Source organism: Mesoplodon mirus (genome assembly GCF_964341445.2).
Source record: "Mesoplodon mirus genome assembly, chromosome: 3".
Classification (NCBI taxonomy): Eukaryota; Metazoa; Chordata; class Mammalia; order Artiodactyla; family Ziphiidae; genus Mesoplodon; species Mesoplodon mirus.
Genome location: NC_138978.1, coordinates 138,043,528 through 138,068,135, shown reverse-complemented (window position 1 = coordinate 138,068,135; position 24,608 = coordinate 138,043,528). Strand labels below are relative to the sequence as shown.

At 42.8% G+C, this 24,608-nt stretch overlaps 1 long non-coding RNA gene across 1 annotated transcript; it reads right to left on the bottom strand.

Annotated features, from left to right (window-relative positions):
* Positions 1-3,569: 3,569 nt before the first annotated feature.
* LOC309801131 lies at positions 3,570-11,935 on the bottom strand. Its single transcript, XR_014293533.1, has 4 exons — positions 11,862-11,935; positions 11,376-11,406; positions 6,756-6,821; positions 3,570-3,617 (listed from the first exon to the last, which is right to left on the bottom strand). It is a non-coding gene; the product is annotated as an uncharacterized lncRNA (long non-coding RNA).
* Positions 11,936-24,608: the final 12,673 nt, after the last annotated feature.

The window sequence follows — 24,608 nt, the reverse complement described above, 5'->3', positions numbered from 1 at the left end:
ATTTGCCTGGGTGGTGATAGGATTTGTTTTCCAGGTTAAATGAGGCTCACTTGGTATAAAATCAATGCACACACTGAAAGTGTACAGTTTATTTACTTTTATATCCATACCCATTCATGATGCAGTGGTGATGGGAATATTTTCTAGAAAGTTGGCACCAGTAACAGTGATGTTTAGGGGAACATAAATCAAGGGAAACACAACACAAAAAGTTCACATACACACACAGAGTCATCCCACTCATTTCACATACAGACACACCCAGTCTCATGCACACAAACCTACACCACCTAACCGTAATGCAGATTCTTCCTGGGACTATAGTAATTGGTCACATTACTTGTAAATCACTTTCTATCACCAGGGACCCTACTCTCATTCCCAGCACAAATTTGGAATCAGTTTGCCCTCTACACTAAAACCAGCAAGAATGTCCCACTATCTCATCTTCAAAGTTCTTCCTCCCCAAGTGACTGATTCCAGAATACATACCGTTTTCACGTTCTGGGAAGGTCACCTGCAATTACAGAAGAGAAAACACTATGAGGATAAGATCACAGTGATGCTCAGGTCTTTTGTTCATTTGCTGACAGTAGAAAACCTCATAAGAAACAGTGGTCCAGGGAACCCAGCAAGGGTTATCAGAGCAAACCTACTCAGGCTGAAAGGCAAGAACTTTGCTAGGAGGATGGAACTTCCAAGTCCATTTAGGTTGGAAATTACAGAATTCTTTTCCTAGAGGAAAAATCGCTGCAGGAGAGAGAGCTCTGTACTCTACAGGCTGTAATGGATGCTGTCAATTTTAATGTCCTGTGGAATCAGGCACCATGAGTTGGTAATAGACTCTCACTCCACATTCTCCCAATCAAGGGAATTGTATGTATCTGGAATGAATACCCTCAAATATTCATAACTTAATTCTATTGAAAGAGAAATAAAGCCATATTTCTATCTCAGACCAGAAGAAATCCAGCTTACCTTGGGGATACACGGAGGCTTTTCTTCTGTCCTATCACGGTGCATGTCATCCGCCACATCCTCAGGGAGAGCTGGAGGGACAGAGAGTAACTGTCAGGACACTGGTGATGCTGCTCAGGAATTACTCAGGGTCTTTCTTCTCGATGAGGACATGGGGTGGTGTGTATGGATGTGGGAGGTTAGTAAGTGTGCGCTGAGCTGGTGATGGGCCATCCCCTTTGGGGAAGAAGGAAGGCAAAGGACAAGAGGAAGGAAATGAAAACAGAGATTTGGCTTTGAAGCTAAGGGAATCCTAATCAGAAGGGAAGGGTCGATCTAAGAAATTGTAAACACTAAAATGCATGCTCTGTTTCAATTACAGAGACACATGACCCATCCTGCCTGTTTTGAGCTTCTGCTAAATTGCCACTGTCGCTTGATGTTTCCCAGATCACTCTTCCCCCAGCATCCACAATGCCAGCTACTGCATTTATCATGTCTTCTGTTGTATATTATATACTTGATTAACAGCAACCTCTATTAAAGGAGTGAATACAATCCTAGACAAAATATGCTATATTTATTCACTAATCTCTTGTCTTAAAGAAAATCAAATACACAAGATTTGACAAAACTGAAATCCTACCATTTAGATACAACCAGTATCAATCCTATCATATTTTTCTCCCAGTCTTTGTTTTCAATACAATGTACGTATGCCCACTGAGTCAGGGGCTGTCCGTACTCTAGGGAGCTGTTCCATAAGTGGGACACTTCGTTATGAAGACGGAGCCCAGACTGAGCACAGCCTGTCTCTAACCCAGCTGTGCAGGAGAAGTGTATAGGCTAACAGTCAGGTTCCACTTTGAGTCCTTGGGTGTGGACTACAGGAATTGACCAATTCTAAAGCTTATGGTAATGTTATCCAATACAATAAAATAGCTCCCTGATTCTTATCTGCTTTTGGCCTTTTTTAAGCAATGACACCAGCACTGACAGATATGACCTGTACTGTATACATGGGGTCTCACACCTCTCAGAATCAGTGAGCTGACCAGGAGAATGCAGGTCTTGAGGTGAATTTCACCTTAATGACTGTGCCAAAGTCAACTGATAAGTCCACCCATAGCTGCCCTGGATTCTGTGACCACTAAGGCCACCTGATGGGCAAGGTCTGGACCTTTGGAGATGCTAGGACTTCCAGCCAAGGATACGGATGCAGGGACTCCCTTGCTCCATGACTGAGGATCCCTTGGCTGAGTGGTAAGTGCAGGTCAGGGATCCAGAGCACCCACATTGGGACCCACCCCTGGGTTCTCAGTTTGGCTGTTCTCCTTAGGAGGTCAAGAGCTTAGAACATTTATCTCTGCACCATCTCCTATCGAGGAAAAGAAATATTAACCAAATCTGGGCAACAGCTGTGTTGAGGGACGAACATGCAATCAACTTCAGAAAACAAGTAAGGGTCATGTGCCTGAGCTAACCTTAGGTACTTCAAAACAACTCCGTACGTCTCTTAGCCCCTTAGAGGGGATGAAAGCAATATTTGAGTTAAAAGTAACTTGTCCCAATACCCTTAGTCTGGAATACTGAAAAAAAAGTTCCACAGCAGGGGAAGCCTCCTAAACACACAGCACCTGCCAGGGTTTACCCCAGCCTTGGAAGAACTGGGAAGAATAAGACCAAGGCAGGCCTGAGGAAAGGTCAGAGGGTAGGCAGGACTGGGGTGTGAGAAGCAGGGGCAGGGCTGTCTGGACGGAGAAGTGGGTTGTAAGAAGAGCAGTGACCCTGGGTCCTGCTGCCCTAAGTCTCTGTCCTGGGCCTGGTGAACCCCAGGAGACCAGGTTAGCAGGGCTGTGAAAGCAAGTGTGTGAAGAAGCCCAGCAGCCCCTTCACACAGCCCTCTAGAATTTCTGCCGCCCATGGAGGTTCTCTAGGGGCAGCTGGACGTGGACCCCTCTCAAATGGAAGCATGTCAGCACATCAGCCTTCGGGAAGTGCAGAGGCTGAGATGAGCTGAAGGAGACTGAGCAAATGCAGTGATCCCAGAACACGTGTTCTGTGACTCATCCATCTCTGGGACTGTCCTTTACAAGAGGAACTAACAGTGAGGACACTACATGAGGTGAAGCCACAAGTCCTGAAAGTGCAGAGGGAGACAGTTCACTTCTCATCCACCACCTCACCCTTTCTAGAAGAACTTGGTCTCAAGTTTCAAGGGCCCATGAGAGTTTTGACCCACAGGTTCTGTCCATCATAGGTCAATATGCAAAGGAAAACAAACTCTCCTGTGCACAATACCCTACATTTGCTAACCAGAACACAAACTTCCATATTAGGCAGTGACAAGCACAAGAAAGAGCAGCTCATGTGCAAAAGATCATTTTTGATGAGCAAATCAAGAAAAGGTGATTATAGAGCACAGTCACGTCTAAGGACACAATTTCTCTCTATTGTATCCTTAAAATATGAAAAAAAAGTCAGAACTCTACACATATTTCATTCTTCTTTCTGATTTCATATCCACTTTCCTCAGTCTCCAAAGGAGGAGATTTAACCCTAAAGTTCCAGGAACCCTCTGCCATTAGATCCTACCTAAGTGTTGTTCCTACCTGTATCCTTTTCCTCATCACAGCCACAAATGCTATCCAGAGTCGATTCTGTAGAAACACGAATACGAATGTACAAGTCTTATGGATACATTTAAAATGTGACTAATGTGACTGAGTAATTGGTTATTTTATTTTGTTTTATTTTAATACACTAAGATAATCATTGACTGAATTAAATAAATTGTAACAGGCACATCTAGCTAGTGGCTACCACATTGTAATACACATCCCTCTCTCTCTCTCTCTCTCTCCATATAAATGTATATATATATATATATAATATATGGAGAATGTTACCACCACTCCCCTGTTTATTCACCTCTGTATGTTGTATCAATTAAAGTTGACTATTTGCTGATGGTTTAATGAAGGTAAAACCTCTGCCCCGTGAAGGTACTTAGCCAAAGGGGTAAGAGGGATGTGTCCCTCTGCTGGTTTCCCTGGTAACCGATGAGCCCATCTGCTGTCAATCCCCCCTTTAACTGGAAGCCTGCCTATTCCGCCCAGAGAGAAGAATGCTGCTACTGCTGCTGCTGCGTTCTGCCTGCCATCGCCTATCTACAGTGGGATGTCTCTCCAGGACCACTTTGCTTAAGACGTGAAAGATCTCCCATCTATTAAACCATGAATGTCTCTGTCCCTGACTCCGGGCTCTTTCCTTAGCCCTGAGGCTGAGCAAGTACAGGGCTTGCAGGCGTGAGAGGTGCAGCCCAACACCTTCTGCAGGGCAGTTTGCTGGCCACATTTGATGATTCCTTTGTAGGTGTTTCCTAGGCTCATGCACACTTGCCAGGCACTCATGAGACCTTGGGGACACTGAAACAGTAGTGTCAACACCCAGATCCTAGAGGAATTCCCGACAGGTGTTCCACTTGAGGGGAGAGGTAATGAGCATGGCCCAGTGCACCTGTGCTAGACATAATCAGCGAGCAGGTGCAGAAGGGAGGGAGGGACATTCACTCACATCATGAGGCCATCCTTCTCACCACTGCCTCTGAAAAATCCAGGGAAGGAAGGGACAAAATGCCCTTAGAAGGTAAATGGCCTGTACACTGAAAACTACAAACCACTGCTGAAAGAATTAAACAGGGAAAAAATAATTGAAATGACATAGCATATTCATAGACTGGAGACATATTATTGTTGACATTTCTACACTACACGAAGGTAAGTAGTAATTCATTGTAATACATATAAAAATCCCAATGTCATTTTCAAAGTAAAAGAAAAAAAATCCTAAAATACATATGGAACCACTAAGGAATCCTAACAGACAAACCAATCCTGAGAACAAAGAACATAGATGGAGGCTTCTCACTTCCTGACTTCAAAACACATTACAAAGCCACAGGAATCAAAACTGTACGGTATGGACATAGAAACAGATACATAGGCCTAAAGACCAGAATAAATAACCCCCAAGAAAACTCATAGATACATGGCCAAATGAAATTCACCAAGCTTCTAAGACAACAAATAGGGAAAGTATAGTTTTTTCAACAGTCAATAGGATGAAAATATAACTTACAGAAAGATTACAAACATATATCAGAAAAGGAGCAAATGTCCAAAACATCTAAGAAAAACACTACAATTCAAATGCAAAATACATTAAAAAATTAAAAAGGGCAAATAACTGGGTTCAGAAATGTGCAAAGACTTAAATAAGACATTTCCTGAAAAAGACATACAAATGGCTAACAAATATAGGAAAAGGTTCACAGCTTCACTAATCATCAGGGCAAGGAAAATGAACACCTCACACCTGTTAGGCTGTGTATTATAAAGAAAAAAATTAACAGCTTAAGGCAAAGATGTAGGGAATTGGAAACTTTGTACACTGCTGGTGGGAATGTAAAATAGTGCAGCTCTTATGAAAAACAGTACGGGGGTTCCTTATAAAATTATAAACAGAAATATCATATGATTCAGCAATCACAGTTCTGGGTATATATCCAAAGGAAATTAAATCAGTATCACAATGAGATGAACTTAAGTTCATTGCAGCATTCTCCACAATAGCCTAGATATGCAACCAACTTCACAAAACAAGTAAGGGTCCTGTGCCTGAGCTAACCTTAGGTACTTCAAAACAACTCCATAAGTCTCTTAGCCCCTTAGAGAGGATGAAAGCAATATTAGAGTTAAAAGTAACTTGAACCAATTCCCTTAGTCTGGAATACTGAAACAAAAGTTCTACAGCAGGGGAAGCCTCCTAAACACACAGCACCTGCCAGGGTTTACACAAGCCTTGGAAGAACTGGGAAGGATAAGACCAAGGCAGGCCTGAGGTAAGGTCAGAGCGTAGGCAGGACTGGGGTGTGGGGAGCAGGGGCAGGGCTGTCCGGATGGAGCAGTGGGTTGCAAGAAGAGCAGTGACCCTGGGTCCTGCTGCCCTGAGTCTCTCTCCTGGGCCTGGTGAATTTCAGGAGACCAGGTTTGCAGGTCTGTGAGAGCCAGTGTGTATAGCAAGCCCAGCAACCCCTTCACAGAGTCCTCTAGAATGCCTGCCAGCCATGAAGGGTCTTTAGGATCAGCTGGACGTGGAGGCCTCTCAAATGGAAAAATGTCTGCACATCAGCCTTGGGAGGTGCTGAGGCTGAAATGAGGAGACTGAGCACACGCATTGATTCCAAAGTATGTGTTCTGTGACTCATCCACCTCTGGGAGCGCGCATTCCATGAGGAATAAACAGTGAGGACAAAAGTAAGATGAAGCTACAAGTCCTGAACGTGTAGAGGGAGAGAGTTCAAGTCTCATCAACCACCTGACACTCACTATAAGAATTTATTCTCTAGTGTCCGGTGACTATGAGACTTTTGTTCCCACTAGGATATGGCCATCATACGTGAATGTAAAACTGAAACCAAAATCCTGGTGCAAAATACTCTACAGGTACCAAACAGAAACGAACCTTTCATCTTTGACAGTGAAAAAGCAATGAAAGAGTAGTCTTGTGAGAAAGCAAATTTCTGAATGGCAAAGCAAGAAAAGATGACTATAAGCACAGTACAGTCAAAGGACATGGACACAATAACTCTATTATATCATTAAAATTTGGAAAGAGCAAATCAGAATCCTACACATATTTTCTTCTTCTCCCTGATTTCATATCCACCTTCCTTAGTTTCTAAAGAACCGGGTGGAACCCAAGTGTTCTAGGAATTGTTTCGCTTTATATCCTACCTGAGAGTTGTTCGCTATGTGAATCGTCATCAGCATCAGTGCTATGTATGCTCTCCAAGATCCATTCTGTACAAACACAACCATGAGCATAAAGTTATTATACAAGTTGACCCACCCATTTCTCCTACTCGACTTGCTGGCTCACACAGCATCACCCTGGTCTTCCCTCCAGGTTCTCAGACCTCATCTGTGCTCTGTGCAGACAGAGTCCTTCAATAAGATATTGATCACAGTTGAAAATTTCAAATGAGGGAGAGATGCTGAGAAAATCACCTTTCGACCCCTCACTTCTATAGACCCATTTATAGCTTTCACCGTCAACCTTACCAACCTGAAATTCCAGATGGTACAGACACACTTCAAACATGGCTAGTGTGACCAAGCAATTGTGTGTTTTTTGCATTTTTTAATAGAATGAGTTAATTATTCTTTGAACTAAATTAATTATAAATAGACACATTTGGTTCGTGACTACCACACTGGAAAGCTCAGCTGTAAGAAATCCAAAGATGAGAAAGAGGCAACCAGCCACCCTTCCCCTGGTTGTTCTTTACTGCAGAAAATTTGATGGCCTGATCTGATCCTTCGTATGTAGGTATATCTTGGGCTCTTGAACCCACGCCAGGCATTGGGAGGGTCCTTGTGGACACTGAAATAGTACAGTCAACACTCAGATCCAAGAGGAATTCCCAGCAAGGGGCCCACTTGTAGACAGAGGTGAAGGGCATGGCCCAGTACACCTGTATTAGACATTATCAGAGAGTAGGTGCAGGGGGAGGGAGGGATTTCACTCTCTCCATGAGTCCATCCTTCTCAATCCTGACTCTAGAAGGCCTGAGGAAGGCAGTGGAAAAGGCCCCGTAGGAGGTGAAAATTTGTATACTGAAAACTACAGGACACTCTAGAAAGAAATTAAAGAACAGACAAGTAATTGGAATGACATACCATGTTCATAGACTGGATTATTAAATACTGTTGGCATTTCTATACTACATAAAGTGATGTACACATATATCACAACAACCCAGAAAATTCCATGTCATTATTATAGAAGTGGACAGAATTCTAAAATACATATGGAACCCCCCAAGTAGATAAAACAATCTTGAGAGAAAACAGCAATGATGGAGATTAACACTTCCTGAACTCAAAACACATAACAATGCCACAGTAGTCAAAACAGTCTGCTACTGGGATCAAGATAGTGATATAGACCAATGAAATATAATAGAGAGACCCCAAATAAACGCACATATATATGGCCAACTGATCTTTGCCAAGGTTCTAAGATTACCAAGTGAAGAAAGGATAGTCTCTTCAATAATCAACAGAATGAAAAGGCAACCTATAGGATGGGAGGAAATATGTGTAAACCTTGTATCTGAATAAGGGACCAATATCCAGAATATATAAGAAACTACTACAAGTCAATTTCAAAAAAACAGCGGGCAAATAACTGAGTTTCAAAATGGGTAAAAAGCTTCACTAGACATTTCTCCATAAAGACATACAAGTGGTCAATCTACATATGAAAATTTGCTCAACCTCGCTAAGCATCAGGGAAATGGAAATCAAGCCACAGGGAGATATCACTCATACCTGTTAGGTTGTGTATTATAAAAAGGCAATTAGGGCTTCCCTGCTGGCACAGTGGATGAGAGTCCGCCTGCCGATGCAGGGGACACATGTTCGTGCCCAGGTCTGGGAGGATCCCACATGCCGCTGAGCAGCTTGTCCCATGAGCCATGGCCGCTGAGCCTGTGTGTTTGGAGCCTGCGCTCCGCAACGGGAGAGCCCACAACAATGAGAGACACATGTACTGCAAAAAAAAAAAAAAAAAAAAAGAAAGAAAGAAAATTAATGGATGCTGGCAGAGATGTGAAGAAGTGGAACTCCTGTACCCTGTTTTGTACCCTGTAGTAATGTAAAATGGTGTAGCCATTATGGAAAACAGAATGGATGTCCCCCAAAAATTATTAAGAGAACTCTCATAAAATCCAGCAGTCACTCATTTAGGTTTATATACAAAGGAGATAAAACAAGAATATCCAAGAGATATCTACAATCTCATGTCCATGGCAGCATTATACACAATACACAACATAGGAAAACTGCCTAGTGTCCATGGGAAGATGAATTAATAAAGAAAATGTGGTGTATACATAGAGTGGAATGCCATTCAGTCTTTGAAAAAGAAGGAAATCCTGCTATTTGGAGCAACACGAAAGAACTTGGAGGACATTTGTAAGAGTGAAATAAGCCAGTCACGGAAGGTCAAAAACTGAAAGAAAACTCTTAGAAGCAGAGTGTAGAAGGGTGGTTCCAAGAGCTGGCAGGAGGTTGACATGGGGAGTCTCTGTTCAATGGTTAGAATGTGTTATTTCAAAATGGAAAAGTTCTAGACACATGCTGTTCAACAAGGTGCATGTAGTCAACAGGACTGCCTGGACATTTCAAAACATGTTAAGACGTTGGATTTCATCGTATGTGTACTTTTACAACAATAAAATATACATATGTAAAATAAATACCAAGTGGAAAAAGGGGAAAAAAGAAGAAAAATAAGGAAAGGGAGTCAACAGAGGGAAAGAAGAAAGGAGGAAGGGTCTCGAATGTACACAGGTATCAGGAGATAATGGGAGAGAAGCTCCTCTCCCCAGGCTTTAAAGAAGACATCTCTCCAGAGTTCACTCCAGCAAGAGGGGGATGTCCTTTCTCTTCCCCATTCAACCAGAAGTGCCAATAGCAACCTAAGTGTGGCCCAGGCTGTGCTCAGGTGTACACTTTTCCTTGATCTCTAAACCAACCACACCTGACTCCCCATGGCTCAGGTGTCCTTAAAGTATCTCCTTCCACTTCTCTAAAGCATTTCCCTCTTCAAGTGCAGCCCGAGGCGGCAATCCTGTCCTCACACGTGGGGTCCACTGGGCGGGTCTCTGAGTTCTTAAGAGCCTCCCTGTGAGTAGCAGGCACTGAATCACACACCAGGGTTCCCCTCAGCACCATCAGGTAACTACGACCTAGGGATTGAGGATTTCTAGAACAACTTTACTCAAGGACAGTCTCATGGTTAAACAAGTGACATTTTACAATCAAGCATTTTCAGTTTTTTCTTTGGTGGGGAAAATATTGACACATATAAGGCAATCATATTCTATTAAAGTATGTATTTCTCAAAGGACTCACTATCGAAAAAAATTTTTAAGTATAACTTTCCATGTTTTAATTGACTTTACTCTCAGACTTGTTTGCTTGCAAAAGCCTTCAGAAAATACCAAGAACATACATCATCTGGCAGTTTGCACAGCAACATGAGTGGAGATCCTCTTGTCACACTGTGTGATTTCTCTGTCCCACCTTGCAAAGCACAACCTCCTGTCCGCCCTCCTGGGAAGGGAGCCAGTGTCCACCCTGTGCTCAATCCTTGGGGTAGATATCTTGGTTCTGTCTTCACTGTATGCAGTGTTTCTTGCCCAGCACACAGAAACAGGGCCGGCACAAGTGATGGAAGACAGACTTTCTACAGGAGAAGGACATTGCGTTTCCTTAGCAGAGAATCCGATAGTGAATATTAGCCTCAAAGGAGAAAGGTGGAGTGAATTTCCTCCATCTACTCCTGGAGGCTCCTTCTTTCTCGGACTCCTCCAGAACTGGGTGTGGCATGTGGGTACAATCATGGGCTCCCTGCAAAAAGAAGGAGTCCTGCCTACCACTAGGTGCTTCAGGTAAGGGGGGAGGACTCCTCCTGAGGCTCTAATAGGAAACAGTTAGAATGAGGGACGTGGCAGAGAGATGTATCATAACCATTCAGAATGTTATGAGACGTACTAAAAGATGAGATTTCTTATTAAATGAAGTTGTAATTGGCCCAGTAGTAGGCATGCTGAAACCCAGTTTTGTTCACTAAGAATCCAGCCATGGAGCAACTAAACCCGTGCACCACAACTACTAAGCCTGTGCTCTAGACCCTGAAAATCACAACTACTGAGCCCACGTGCCACAAATTTTGTAGCCCATGCACTTAGAGCCCATGGTCTGGAACAACAGTAGCCACCGAAATGAGAAGCCCGCACAGTGCAACGAAGACCCAACACAGCCAAAAGAAAAAAAAAAAAGAATCCAGTAAACATTTGCCTGGGTGGTGATAGGATTTGTTTTCCAGGTTAAATGAGGCTCACTTGGTATAAAATCAATGCACACCCTGAAAGTGTACAGTTTATTTACTTTTATATCCATACCCATTCATGATGCAGAGTTGATGGGAATATTTTTTAGAAAGATGGCACCAGGAACAGTGATGTTTATGGGAACATAAGTCAAGGGAAACACAACACAAAATGTTCACATACACACACAGAATCATACCACTCATTTCACATACAGACACACCCTTTCTCATGCACACAAACTTACACCACCTAACCATAATACAGCTTCTTCCTGGGACTATAGTAACTGGTCACATTACTTGTAAATCTCTTTCTATCACCAGGACCCCTACTCTCATTCCCAGCACAAATTTGGAATCAGTTTGCCCTCTACACTAAAACCAGCAAGAATGTCCCACTTTCTCATCTTCAAAGTTCTTCCTCCCCAAGTGACTGATTCCAGAATACATACCGTTTTCACGTTCTGTGAAGGCCACCTGCAACTACAGAAGAGAAAACACTATGAGGATAAGATAACAGTGATGCTCAGGTCTTTTGTTCATTTGCTGACAGTAGAAAACCTGATAAGAAACAGTGGTCCAGGGAACCCAGCAAGGGTTATCAGAGCAAACCTACTCAGGCTGAAAGGCAAGAACTTTTCTAGGAGGATGGAACTTCCAAGTCCATTTAGGTTGGAAATTACAGAATTCTCTGCCTAGAGGAAAAATCGCTGCAGGAGAGAGAGCTCCGTACTCTACAGGCTGTAATGGATGCTGTCAATTTTAATGTCCTGAGGAATCAGGCACCATGAGTTGGTAAAAGACTCTCACTCCACATTCTCCCAACCAAGGGAATTGTATGTATCTGGAAGGAATACCCTCAAATATTCATAACTTAAATCTATTGAAAGAGAAATAAAGCAATATTTCGATCTCAGACCAGAAAAAATCCAGCTTACCTTGATGATCCTCGGAGGCTTTTCTTCTGTCCTATCACGGTGCAGGTCTACCGCCACATCATCAGGGAGAGCTGGAGGGACACAGAGTAACTGTCAGGACACTGGTGATGCAGCTCAGGAATGACTCAGGGCCTTTCTTCTCGATGAGGACATGGGGTGGTGTGTATGGATGTGGGAGGTTAGTAAGTGTGGGCTGAGCTGGTGTTGGGCCATCCTCTTTGGGGGATGAAGGAAGGTAAAGGACAAGAGGAAGGAAATGAAAACAGAGCTTTGGCTTTGTAGCTAAAGGGAGCCTAATCAGAAGGGAAGGGTCGATCTAAAAAATGGTAAACATTAAAATGCATGCTCTGTTTCAATGACAGAGACCCATGACCCATCCTGCCTCTTTTGAGCTTCTGCTAAATTGCCACTGTCTCTTGATTTTTCCCAGATCACTCTTTCCCCAGCATCCACAATGCCAGCTACTGCATTTATCATGACTTCTGTTGTATGATATTTTATACTTGATTAACAGCAACCTCCATTAAAGGACTGAATTCAATCCTAGACAAAATATGCTACATTTATTCACTAATCACTTGTCTTAAAGAAAATCAAATACACAAGATTTGACAAAACTGAAATCCTACCCTTTAGATACAGCCACTATCAATCGTATCATATTTTTCTCCCAGTCTTTGTTTGCTATACAATGTACGTATGCCCACTGAGTCAGCGGCTGTCCATACTCTAGGGAGCTGTTCCATAAGTGGGACACTTTGTTATGAAGAGGGAGCCCGGACTCAGCACAGCCTGTCTCTAACCCAGCTGTGCAGGAGAAGTGTACAGGCTAACAGTCAGGTTCCACTTTGAGTCCTTGGGTGTGGGCCACAGGAATTGACCAATTCTATGGCTTATGGTAATGTTATCCAATACAATAAATAGCTCACTGATTCTTATCTGCTTTTGGCCTTGTTTAAGCAATGACACCAGCACTGACAGATATGACCTGTACTGTGTACATGGTGTCTCAAACCTCTCAGAATCTGTAGCTGACCAGGAGAATGCAGGTCTTGAGGTGAATTTCACATTAATGACTGTGCCAAAGTCAACTGATAAGTCCACCCATAGCTGCCCTGGATTCTGTGATCATTAAGGCCACCTGATGGGCAAGGTCTGGACCTTTGTAGATGCTAGGACTTCCAGCCAAGGATACGAATGCAGGGACTCCCTTGCTCCATGACTGAGGATCCCTTGGCTGAGTTGTAAGTGCAGGTCAGGTATCCAGAGCATCCATATTGGGACCAACCCCTGGTTTCTCAGTTTGGCTTTTCCACTTAGGAGATCAAGAGCTTAGAACATTTATCTCTGCACCATCTCCTTCTGAGGAAAAGGAATATTAACCAAATCTGGGCAACAGCTGTGTTGAGGGAAGAACATGCAACCAACTTCACAAAACAAGTAAGGGTTCTTTGCCTGAGCTAACCTTAGGTACTTCAAAAGAACTCCGTAAGTATCTTAGCCCCTTAGAGCGGATGAAAGCAATATTAGAGTTCAAAGTAACTTGTCCCAATTCCCTTAATCTGGAAAACTGAAACAAAATTCTACAGCAGAGGAAGCCTCATAAACACAGAGCACCTGCCTGGGTATACCCCAGCCTTGGAAGAACTGGGAAGGATAAGACCAAGGCAGGCCTGAGGAAAGGTCAGAGGGTAGGCAGGACTGTGGGGTGGGGAGCAAGAGCAGGGCTGTCTGGAAGGAGCAGTGGGTTGTAAGAAGAGCAGTGACCCTGGGTCCTGCTGCCCTGAGTCTCTGTCCTGGGCCTGGTCAACCCCAGGAGACCAGGTCAGCAGGGCTTTGAAAGCAAGTGTGTGAAATAGCCCAGCAGCACCTTCACACTGTCCTCTAGAATTCCTGCCGGCCATGAAGGGTCTTTAGGGGCAGCTGGACGTGGACCCCTCTCAAATGGAAGCATGTCAGCACATCAGCCTTGGGGAAATGGAGAGGCTGAGATGAGCTCAAGGAGACTGAGCACATGCAGTGTTCCCAGAGCATGTGTTCTGTGACTCATCCATCTCTGGGACTGTCCTTTACAAGAGGAACTAACAGTGAGGACAAAACATGAGGTGGAGCCACAAGTCCTGAAAGTGCAGAGGGAGACAGTTCACTTCTCATCCACCACTTCACCCTTTCTAGAAGAACTTGGTCTCAAGTTTCAAGGGCCCATGAGTGTTTTGACCCATGAGTGTTTTGTTCTGTCCATCATGGGTCAATATGCAAAAGAAAACAAACTCTCCTGTGCACAATACCCTAGATGTGCTAACCAGAAAACAAACTTCCATATTAGGGAGTGACAAGCACAAGAAAGAGCAGCTCATGTGCAAAAGATCATTTTTGATGAGCAAATCAAGAAAATGTGATTATAGAGCACAGTCACGTCTAAGGACACAATTGCTTTCTATTGTATCATTAAAATATGAAAAAAACAAGTCCGAACTCTACACATATTTTATTCTTCTTTCTGATTTCATATCCACCTTCCTCAGTCTCCAAAGCAGGAGATATAACCCTAAAGTTCCAGGAACCCTCTGCCATTAGATCCTACCTAAGTGTTGTTCCTACCTGTATCCTTTTCCTTATCACGGCCACAAATGCTATCCAGAGTCGAATCTGTAGAAACACGAACATGAATTTACAAGTCTTATGGATACATTTAAAATGTGACTAATGTGACTGAGTAATTGGATATTTTATTTGTTTTATTTTAATACTATGAGTTAATCATTAATTGAGTTAAATAAATTATAACAGGCGCATCTAGCTAGTGGCTACCACACTGTAATACACATCCCTCTCTTTCTCTCTCTCCATGTATATATATATATATATATATATATATATATATATATATACCCATTCAGGATGGCTGTTTGCTGATGGTTTATCAAAGGAAAAACTTGTGCCCAGTGAAGTACTTAGTACAAGAGGTAAGAGGGATGCGTCACTCTGCTGGTTTCCCTGGTAACCGATGAGCCCAACTGCTGTCAATTCCCCCTTTAACTGGTAGCCTGCCTATTCCGCCCAGAGTGAAGAATGCTCCTACTGCTGCTGCTGCGTTCTGACTGCCATTGGCTATCTACAGTGGGATGTCTCTCCAGGACTACATTGCTTCTGACGTGAAAGATCTCCCATCTATTAAACCATGAATGTCTCTGTCCCTGATTCCAGGCTCTGTTCTTAGCCCTGAGGTTGAGCAAGTACAGGGCTTGCAGGTGTGAGAGGTGCAGCCCAACACATTCTGCAGGGCAGTTTGCTGGCCAGATTTGATGATTCATTTGTAGGTGTTTCCTAGGATCAGGCACACTTGCCAGGCACTCATGAGACCTTGGGGACACTGAAACAGTAATGTCAACACCCAGATCCTAGAGGAATTCCCGACAGGTGTTCCACTTGGGGGGAGAGGTAATGAGCATGGCCCAGTGCACCTGTGCTAGACATAATCAGCGAGCAGCTGCAGAAGGGAGAGAGGGACATTCAATCACTTCATGAGGCCATCGTTCTCACCACTGCCTCTGAAAAATCCAGGGAAGGAAGGGACAAAATGCCCTTAGAAGGTAAATGGCCTGTACACTGAAAACTACAAACCACTGCTGAAAGTATTTAACAAGGAACAAATAATTGAAATGGCATATCATATTCATAGACTGGAGATTTCTTATTGTTGACATTTCTACACTACCCAAAGGTAATTATAAATTCATTGTAATACATATCAAAATCCCAATGTCATTTTCAAAGAAATAGAAAAAAAAAGATCCTAAAATATATATGGAAACACTAAGGAGTCCAAACAGACAAAACAATCCTGAGAACAAAGAACATAGATGGAGGCTTCTCACTTCCTGTCTTCAAAACACACTACAAAGCCACAGGAATCAAAACTGTATGGTACTGACATAGAAACAGATACATAGGCCTAAAGACCAGAATAAATAAATCCCAAGAAAACTCATAGATACAGGGCCAAATGAAATTCACCAAGCTTCTAAGACAACAAATAGGGAAAGTATAGTTTTTTCAACAGTCAATAGGATGAAAATATAACTTACAGAAAGATTACAAACATATATCAGAAAAGGAGCTAATGTCCAAAACATCTAAGAAAAACACTACAACTCAAATGCAAAATACATTAAAAAATTAAAAAGGGTAAATAAATGGGTTAAGAAATGTGCAAAGACTTAAATAAGACATTTCCTGAAAAAGACATACAAATGAGTAACAAATATAGGAAAAGGTTCTCAACCTCACTAATCATCAGGTCAATGCAAATGAACACCTCACACCTGTTAGGCTGTGTATTATAAAGAAAAAAATTAACAGTTTAAGGCCAAGATGTGGGGAATTGGAAACTTTGTACACAGCTGGTGGTAATGTAAAATGGTGCAGCTCTTGTGAAAAAGAGTATGGGTGTTCCTTATAAAATTATAAACAGAAATATCATATGATTCAGCAATCACAGTTCTGGGTATATATCCAAAGGAAGTTAAATCAGTATCACAATGAGATGAACTTAGGTTCATTGCAGCATTCTCCACAATAGCCTAGATATGCAACCAACTTCACAAAAAAAGTAAGTGTCCTGTGACTGAGCTAACCTTAGGTACTTCAAAACAACTCCGTAAGTCTCTTAGCCCCTTAGAGAGAATGAAAGCAATATTAGAGTTAAAAGTAGCTTGAACCAATTCCCTTAGTCTGGAATACTGAAACAAAAGTTCTACAGCAGGGGAAGCCTCCTAAACACACAGCACCTGCCAGGGTTTACCCCAGCCTTGGAAGAACTGGGAAGGATAAGCCCAAGGAAGGCCTGAGGAAAGGTCCGAAGGAAGGCAGGACTGGAGTGTGGGGAGCAGGGGCAGGGCTGTCCGGATGGAGCAGTGGGTTGTAAGAAGAGCAGTGACCCTGGGTCCTGCCGCCCTGAGTCTCTGTCCTGGGCCTGGTGAATTCCAGGAGACCAGGTTAGCAGGGCTGTGACAGCCAGTGTGTGAAGCGAGCCCATCAGACCCTTCACACAGTCCTCTAGAATTCTTGCCGGCCATGAAGGGTCTTTAGGGGCAGTTGGACGTGGAGCCCTCTCAATTGGAAACCTCTCAGCACATCAGCCTTGGGAGGTGCTGAGGCTGAAATGAGGAGACTGAGCACATGCAGTGATCCAATAGAATGTGTTCTGAGACTCATCCATCTCTGGGAGCGCGCTTTCCATGAGGAATAAACAGTGAGGACAAAAGTAACATTAAGCTACAAGTCCTGAAAGTGTAGAGGGAGAGAGTTCAAGTCTCATCCACCACCTGACACTCACTATAAGAACTTGTTCTCCAGTGTCAAGTGACTATGGGAGTTTTGTTCCCACTAGGATATGGCCATCATACGTGAATGTAAAAATGAAATCAAAACCTTGGTGCAAAATACCCTCCAGGTATCAAACAGAAAAGAACCTTTCATTTTTGGCAGTGAAAAAGCAATGAAAGAGTAGTCTTGTGAGAAAGAAAATTTCTGAATGGCAAAGCAAGAAAAGATGACTATAAGCACAGTACAGTCAAAAGACATGGACACAATAACTCTATTATATCATTAAAATTTGGAAAGAACAAATCAGAATTCTACACATATTTCCTTCTTCTTCCTGATTTCATGTTCACCTTCCTTCATTTCTAAAGAACCGGGTGGAATCAAAGTGTTCTAGGAATTGTGTCCCTTTAGATCCTACCTGAGAGTTGTTCCCTATGTGAATCGTCCTCAGCATCACTGCTATCTATGCTCTCCACCATGCATTTTGTACAAACACAACTATGAGCCTAAAGTTATCATACAAGTTGACCCACCCATTTCTCCTACTCGACTTGCTGGCTCACACAGCATCACCCTGGTCTTCCCTCCAGGTTCTCAGACCTCCCCTGTGCTCTGTGCAGACAGAGTCCTTCAATAGATATTGATCACAGTTGAAAATTTCAAATGAGGAAGAGATGCTGAGAAAATCACCTTCCAACCCCTCACTTCTATAGACCCATTTATAGCTTTCACCGTCAACTTTACCAACCTGAAATTCCAGATGTTACAGACACACTTGGAACATGGCTAGTGTGACCAAGCAATTGTGTGGTTTTTGCATTTTTTAATAGAATGATTTAATTATTTTTCGAACTAAATTAATTATAAATAGAGACATTTGGTTAGTGGCTACCACACTGGAAAGCTCAGCTCTAAGAAATCCAAAGATGAGATAGAGGCAACCAGCCACCCCTCCCCTGGCTGTTCCTTACGGCAGAAAATTTGATGGCCTGATCTGATCATTCGTATGTAGGTATATCTTGGGCTCTTGTACCCACGCCAGGCATTGGGAGAGTCCTTGTGGACACTGAAATAGTACAGTCAACACTCAGATCCAAGAGGAATTCCCAGCAAGGGGCCCAATTGTAGACAGAGGTGAAGGGCATGGCCCAGTACACCTGTATTAGACATAATCAGAGAGTAGGTGCAGAGGGGCGGGATGGATTTCACTCTCTCCATGAGTCCATCCTTCTCACCCCTGACTCTAGAGGACCTGAGGAAGGCAGTGGAAAAGGCCCCGTAGGAGGTGAAAAAATTGTATACTGAATACTACAGGACATTGGGGAAAGTAATTACAGAAGAGACAAGTAATTGGAATGACATACCACGTACATAGACTGGATTATTAAATACTGTTGGCATTTCTATACTACATAAAGGGATGTACACATATATCACAACAACCCACAAAATTCCATGTCATTATTATAGAAGTGGACAGAATTCGAAAATACATATGGAACACCCCCAAGTAGATAAAACAATCTTGAGAGCAAAAAGCAATGATGGAGATTAACACTTCCTGAACTCAAAACACATAACAATGCCACAGTAGTCAAAATAGTCTGCTACTGGCATCAAGACAGTGAGATAGACCAATGAAATATAATAGAGAGACCCCAAATAAACGCACATATATATGGCCAACTGATCTTGGCCAAGGTTCTAAGATTACCAAGTGAAGAGAGGATAGTCCCTTCAACAATCAACAGAATGAAAAGGCAACATATAGGATGGGAGGAAATATGTGTAAACCTTGTATCTGCATAAGGGACCAATATCCAGAATATATAAGAAACTACTACAAGTCAATTTCAGAAAAACACGGGCAAATAATGGACTTTAAAAATGGGTAAAAAGCTTCAATAGACATTTGTCCATAAAGACATACAAGTGGTCAATCTACATATGAAAATTTGCTCGACATCGCTAAGCATCAGGGAAATGGAAATGAAGCCCCAAGGAGATATCACCGACACCTCTTAGAATGTGTATTATAAAAAGACAATTAGGGCCTCACGGTTGGCACAGTGGTTGAGAGTCCGCATGCCGAGGCAGGGGACACGTGTTTGTGCCCCGGTCTGGGAGGATCCCACATGCCGCTGAGCAGCTGGGCCCATGAGCCATGGCCGTTTAGCCTGTGCGTTTGGAGCCTGTGCTCCTCAACGGGAGAGCCCACAACAATGAGAAGCCCGTGTAATGCAAAAAAAAAAAGAAAATTAACGGATGCTGGCAAAGATGTGAAGAAGTGGAACTTCTGTATCCTATTTTGTAACCTGAAATAATGTAAAATGGTGTAGCCATTATGGAAAACAGAATGGAGGTCCCCCAAAAATTATTAAGAGAACTCTCATAAAATCCAGCAATCACTCATTTAGGTTTATATACAAAGGAGATAAAACAAGAATGTCCAAGAGATATCTACAATCTCATGTCCATTGCAGCATTATACACAATACACAACATAGGAAAACTGCCTAGTGTCCATGGGAAGATGAATTAATAAAGAAAATGTGGTGTATATATACAGTGGAATGTCATTCAGTCTTTGAAAAGGAAGGAAATCCTGCCATTTGCAGCAACACGGAAGAACTTGGAGGATATTTGTAAGAGTGAAATAAGCCAGTCACAGAAGGTCAAAAACTGAAAGAACACTCCGAGAAGCAGAGAGTAGAAGGGATGTTCCAAGAGCTGGCAGGAGGTTGACATGGGAAGTCTCTGTTCAATGGTTAGAATGTGTTATTTGCAAAATGGAAAAGTTCTAGACACATGCTGTACAACAAGGTGCATGTAGTCAACAGGACTGCCTGGACATTTCAAAACTTGTAAAGACGTTGGATTTTATCGTATGTGTACTCTTATAACAATAAAATATACATATGTAAAATAAATACAAAGTGGAAAAAGGGGAAAAAAGAAGAAAAATAAGGAAAGGGAGTCAACAGAGTGAAAGAAGAAAGCAGGAAGGGTCTCGAATGTACACAGGTATCAGGAGATAATGGGACAGAAGCTCCTCTCCCCAGGCTTTAAAGAAGACATCTATCCAGAGTTCAGTCCAGCAGGAGGGGGATGTCCTTTCTCTTCCCCATTCAAGCAGAAGTGCCAATAGCATCCTAAGTGTGGCCCAGGCTGTGCTCAGGTGTACACTTTTCCTTGATCTCTAAACCAACCACCCCTGACTCCCCATGGCTCAGGTGCCCTTCCTGTATCTCCTTCCACTTCTCTAAAGCATTTCCCTCTTCAAGTCCAGCCCGAGGCTCCAATCCTGTCCTCACACGTGGGGTCCACTGAGCGGGTCTCTGCGTTCTTAAGAGCCTCCCTGTGAGTAGCAGGCACTGAATCGCACACCAGGGTTCCCCTCAGCACCATCAGGAAACCACGACCTAGGGACTGAGGATTTCTAGAACAACTTTACTCATAGACAGTCTCTTGGGTAAACAAGTGACATTTTACAATCAAGCATTTTCAGTGTTTTCTTTGGTGGGGAAAATATTGACACATATAAGGCAATCATATTCTATTAAAGTATGTATTTCTCAAAGGACTCACTATCGAAAAAAAATTTTTAAGTATATCTTTCCATGTTTTAATTGACTTTACTCCCAGACTTGTTTGCTTGCAAAAGCCTTCAGAAAATACCAAGAACCTACTTCATCTGGCAGTTTGCACAGCAACATGAGTGGAGATGCTCTTGTCACACTGCTTGGTTTCTCTGTCCCACCTTGCAAAGCACAACCTCCTCTCCGCCCTCCTGGGAAGGGAGTCAGTGCCCACCCTGAGCTCATCCCTGGGGTAGATCTCTTGGTTCTGTCTTCACTGTATGCAGTGTTTCTTGCCCAGCACACAGAAACAGGGCCGGCACAAGTGATGGAAGACAGACTTTCCACAGGAGAAGGACATTGCGTTTCCTTAGCAAAGAATCCGATAGTGAATAATAGCCTCAAAGGAGAAAGGTGGAGTGAATTTCCTCCATCTACTCCTGGAGGCTCCTTCTTTCTCGGACTCCTCCAGAACTGGGTGTGGCATGTGGGGACAAGCATGGGCTCCCTACAAAATGAAGGAGGCCTACCTAAAACTAGGTGCTTCAGGTAAGGGGGGAGGACTCATCCCGAAGCTCTAATAGGAAAGAGTTAGAATGAGGGAAGTGGTAGAAAGTTGTATCATAACCATTCAGAATGCTATGAGACCTACTAAGAGATGAGATTTCTTATTAAATGAAGTTGTAATTGACCCAGTAGTAGGGATTGTGAAATACAGTTTTGTTCACTAAGAATCCAGTCATGGAGCAACTAAGCCCGTGCACCACAACTACTAAGCCCGTGCTCTAGAGCCCGCAAGTCAAGGCCAAGATGTGGGGAATTGGAAACTTTGTACACTGCTGGTGGGAATGTAAAATGGTGCCGCTATTATGAAAAAGAGTATGGGGGTTCCTTTTAAAATTATAAACAGAAATATCATATGATTCAGCAATCACAGTTCTGGGTATATAGCCAAAGGAAATTAAATCAGTATCACAATGAGATGAACTTATGTTCATTGCAGCATTCTCCACAATAGCCTAGATATGCAACCAACTTCACAAAACAAGTAAGGGTCCTGTGCCTGAGCTAACATTAGGTACATCAAAACTACTCCGTAAGTCTCTTAGCTCCTTAGAGAGGATGAAAGCAGTGTTAGAGTTAAAAGTAACTTTTCCTTATTCCCTTAGCCTGGAATACTGACACAATATTCTACAGCAGAGGAAGCCTCATAAACACACAGCAACTGCCAGGGTTTACACCAGTCTTAGAAGAACTGGGAAGGATAAGACCAAGGCAGGCCTGAGGAAAGGTCAGAGGGTAGGCAGGACTGGAGTGTGGGGAGCAGGGGCAGGTCTGTCCGGATGGAGCAGTGGGTTGTAAGAAGAGCAGTGACCCTGGGCCCTGCTGCCATGAGTCTCTGTCCTGGGCCTGGTGAATTCCAGGAGACCAGGTTAGCAGGGCTGTGAGAACCAGTGTGTGAAGTGAGCCCAGCAGCCCCTTCACACAGTCCTCTACAATTCCTGCCGGCCATGAAGGGTCTTAAGGGGCAGCTGGACGTGGACCCCTCTCAAATGGAAGCACCTTCAGCACATCAGCCTTGGGAGGTGCTGAGGCTGAAATGAGGAGACTGAGCACATGCAGTGGCCCCAAAGCATGTGTTCTGTGACTCATCCATCTCTGGGAGCGCATTTTCCATGAGGATTAAACAGTGAGGACAAAAGTAACATTAAGCTACAAGTCCTGAAAGTGTAGAGGGAGAGAGTTCAAGTCTCATCCACCACCTGATACTCAGTATAAGAACTTGTTCTCCAGTGTCAAGTGACTATGAGAGTTTTGTTCCCACTAGGATATGGCCATCATACGCGAATGTAAAAAGGAAACCAAAATCCCTGGTGCAAAATACCCTCCAGGTACCAAACAGAAACGAACCTTTCATCTTTGGCAGAGAAAAATCAATGAAAGAGTAGTCTTCTGAGAAAGAAAATTTCTGAATGGCAAAGCAAGAAAAGATGACTATAAGCACAGTACAGTCAAAGGACATGGACACAATAACTCTATTATATCATTAAAATTTGGAAAGAGCAAATCAGAATTCTACACATATTTCCTTCTTCTTCCTGTTTGCATATTCACCTTCCTTAGTTTCTAAAGAACTGGGTGGAACCCAAGTGTTCTAGGAGTTGTCTCGCTTTAGATCCTACCTGAGAGTTGTTCGCTATCAGAATCGTCATCAGCATCACTGCTATATATGCTCTCCATGATCCATTCTGTACAAACACAACATGAGCATAAAGTTATTATACAAGTTGACCCACCCATTTCTCCTACTTGTCTTGCTGGCTCACACAGCATCCCCCTGGTCTTCCCTCCAGGTTCTCAGACCTCCCCTGTGCTCTGTGCAGACAGAGTCCTTCAATAAGATATTGATCACAGTTGAAAATTTCAAATGAGGAGGAGGTGCTGAGAAAATCACCTTTCAACCCCTTACTTCTATAGACCCATTTACAGCTTTCACCGTCAACCTTACCAACCTGAAATTCCAGATGTTATAGACACACTTGAAACATGGCTAGTGTGACCAAGCAATTGTGTGGTTTTTGCATTTTTTAATAGAATGAGTTAAGTCTTGTTTGAACTAAATTAATTATAAATAGACACATTTGGTTAGTGGCTACCACACTGGAAACTCAGTTCTACGAAATCCAAAGATGAGAAAGAGGCAACCAGCCACCATTCCAATGGTTGTTATTTACTGCAGAAAATTTGATGGCCTGATCTGATCATTCATATGTAGGTATATCTTGGGCTCTTGGACCCAAGCCAGACATTGGGAGAGTCCTTGTGGACACTGAAATAGTACAGTCAACACTCAGATCCAAGAGGAATTCCCAGCAAGGGGCCCACTTGTAGACAGAGGCGAAGGGCATGGCCCAGTACACCTGTATTACACATAATCAGAGAGTAGGTGCAGGGGGAGGGAGGGATTTCAATCTCTCTATGAGTCCATCCTTCTCAATCCTGACTCTATAAGACCTGAGAAAGGCAGTGAAAAACACCCCGTAGGAGGTGAAAAATTTGTATACTGAAAACTACAGGACATTGCTGAAAAAAATTAAAGAAGAGACAAGTAATTGGAATGACATACCATGTTCATAGACTGGATTATTAAATACTGTTGGCATTTCTATTCTACATAAAGTGATGTACACATATATCGCAACAACCCACAAAATTCAATGTCATTATTATAGAAGTGGACAGAATCCTAAAATACATATGGAACCCCCACAAGTAGATAAAACAATCTTGAGAGCAAAGAGCAATGATGGAGATTAACACTTCCTGAACTCAAAACACATAACAATGCCACAGTAGTCAAAATAGTCTGCGACTGGCATCAAGACAGTGAGATAGACCAATGAAATATAATAGAGAGACCTCAAATAAACGCACATATATATGGCCAACTGATCTTGGCCAAGGTTCTAAGATTACCAAGTGAAGACAGGATAGTCTCTTCAACAATCAACAGCATGAAAAGGCAACCTATAGGATGGGAGGAAATATGTGTAAACCTTGTATCTGAATGAGAGACCAATATCCAGAATATATAAGAGACTACTACAAGTCAATTTCAGAAAAACAGCAGGCAAATAACTGAGTTTAAAAATGGGTAAAAATCTTCACTAGACATTTCTCCATAAAGACATACAAGTGGTCAATCTACATATGAAAATTTGCTCAACCTCGCTAAGCATCAGGGAAATGGAAATCAAGCCACAGGGAGATATCACTCACACCTGTTAGGATGTGTATTATAAAAAGACAAATAGATCTTCCGTGGTGGCACAGTGGTTGA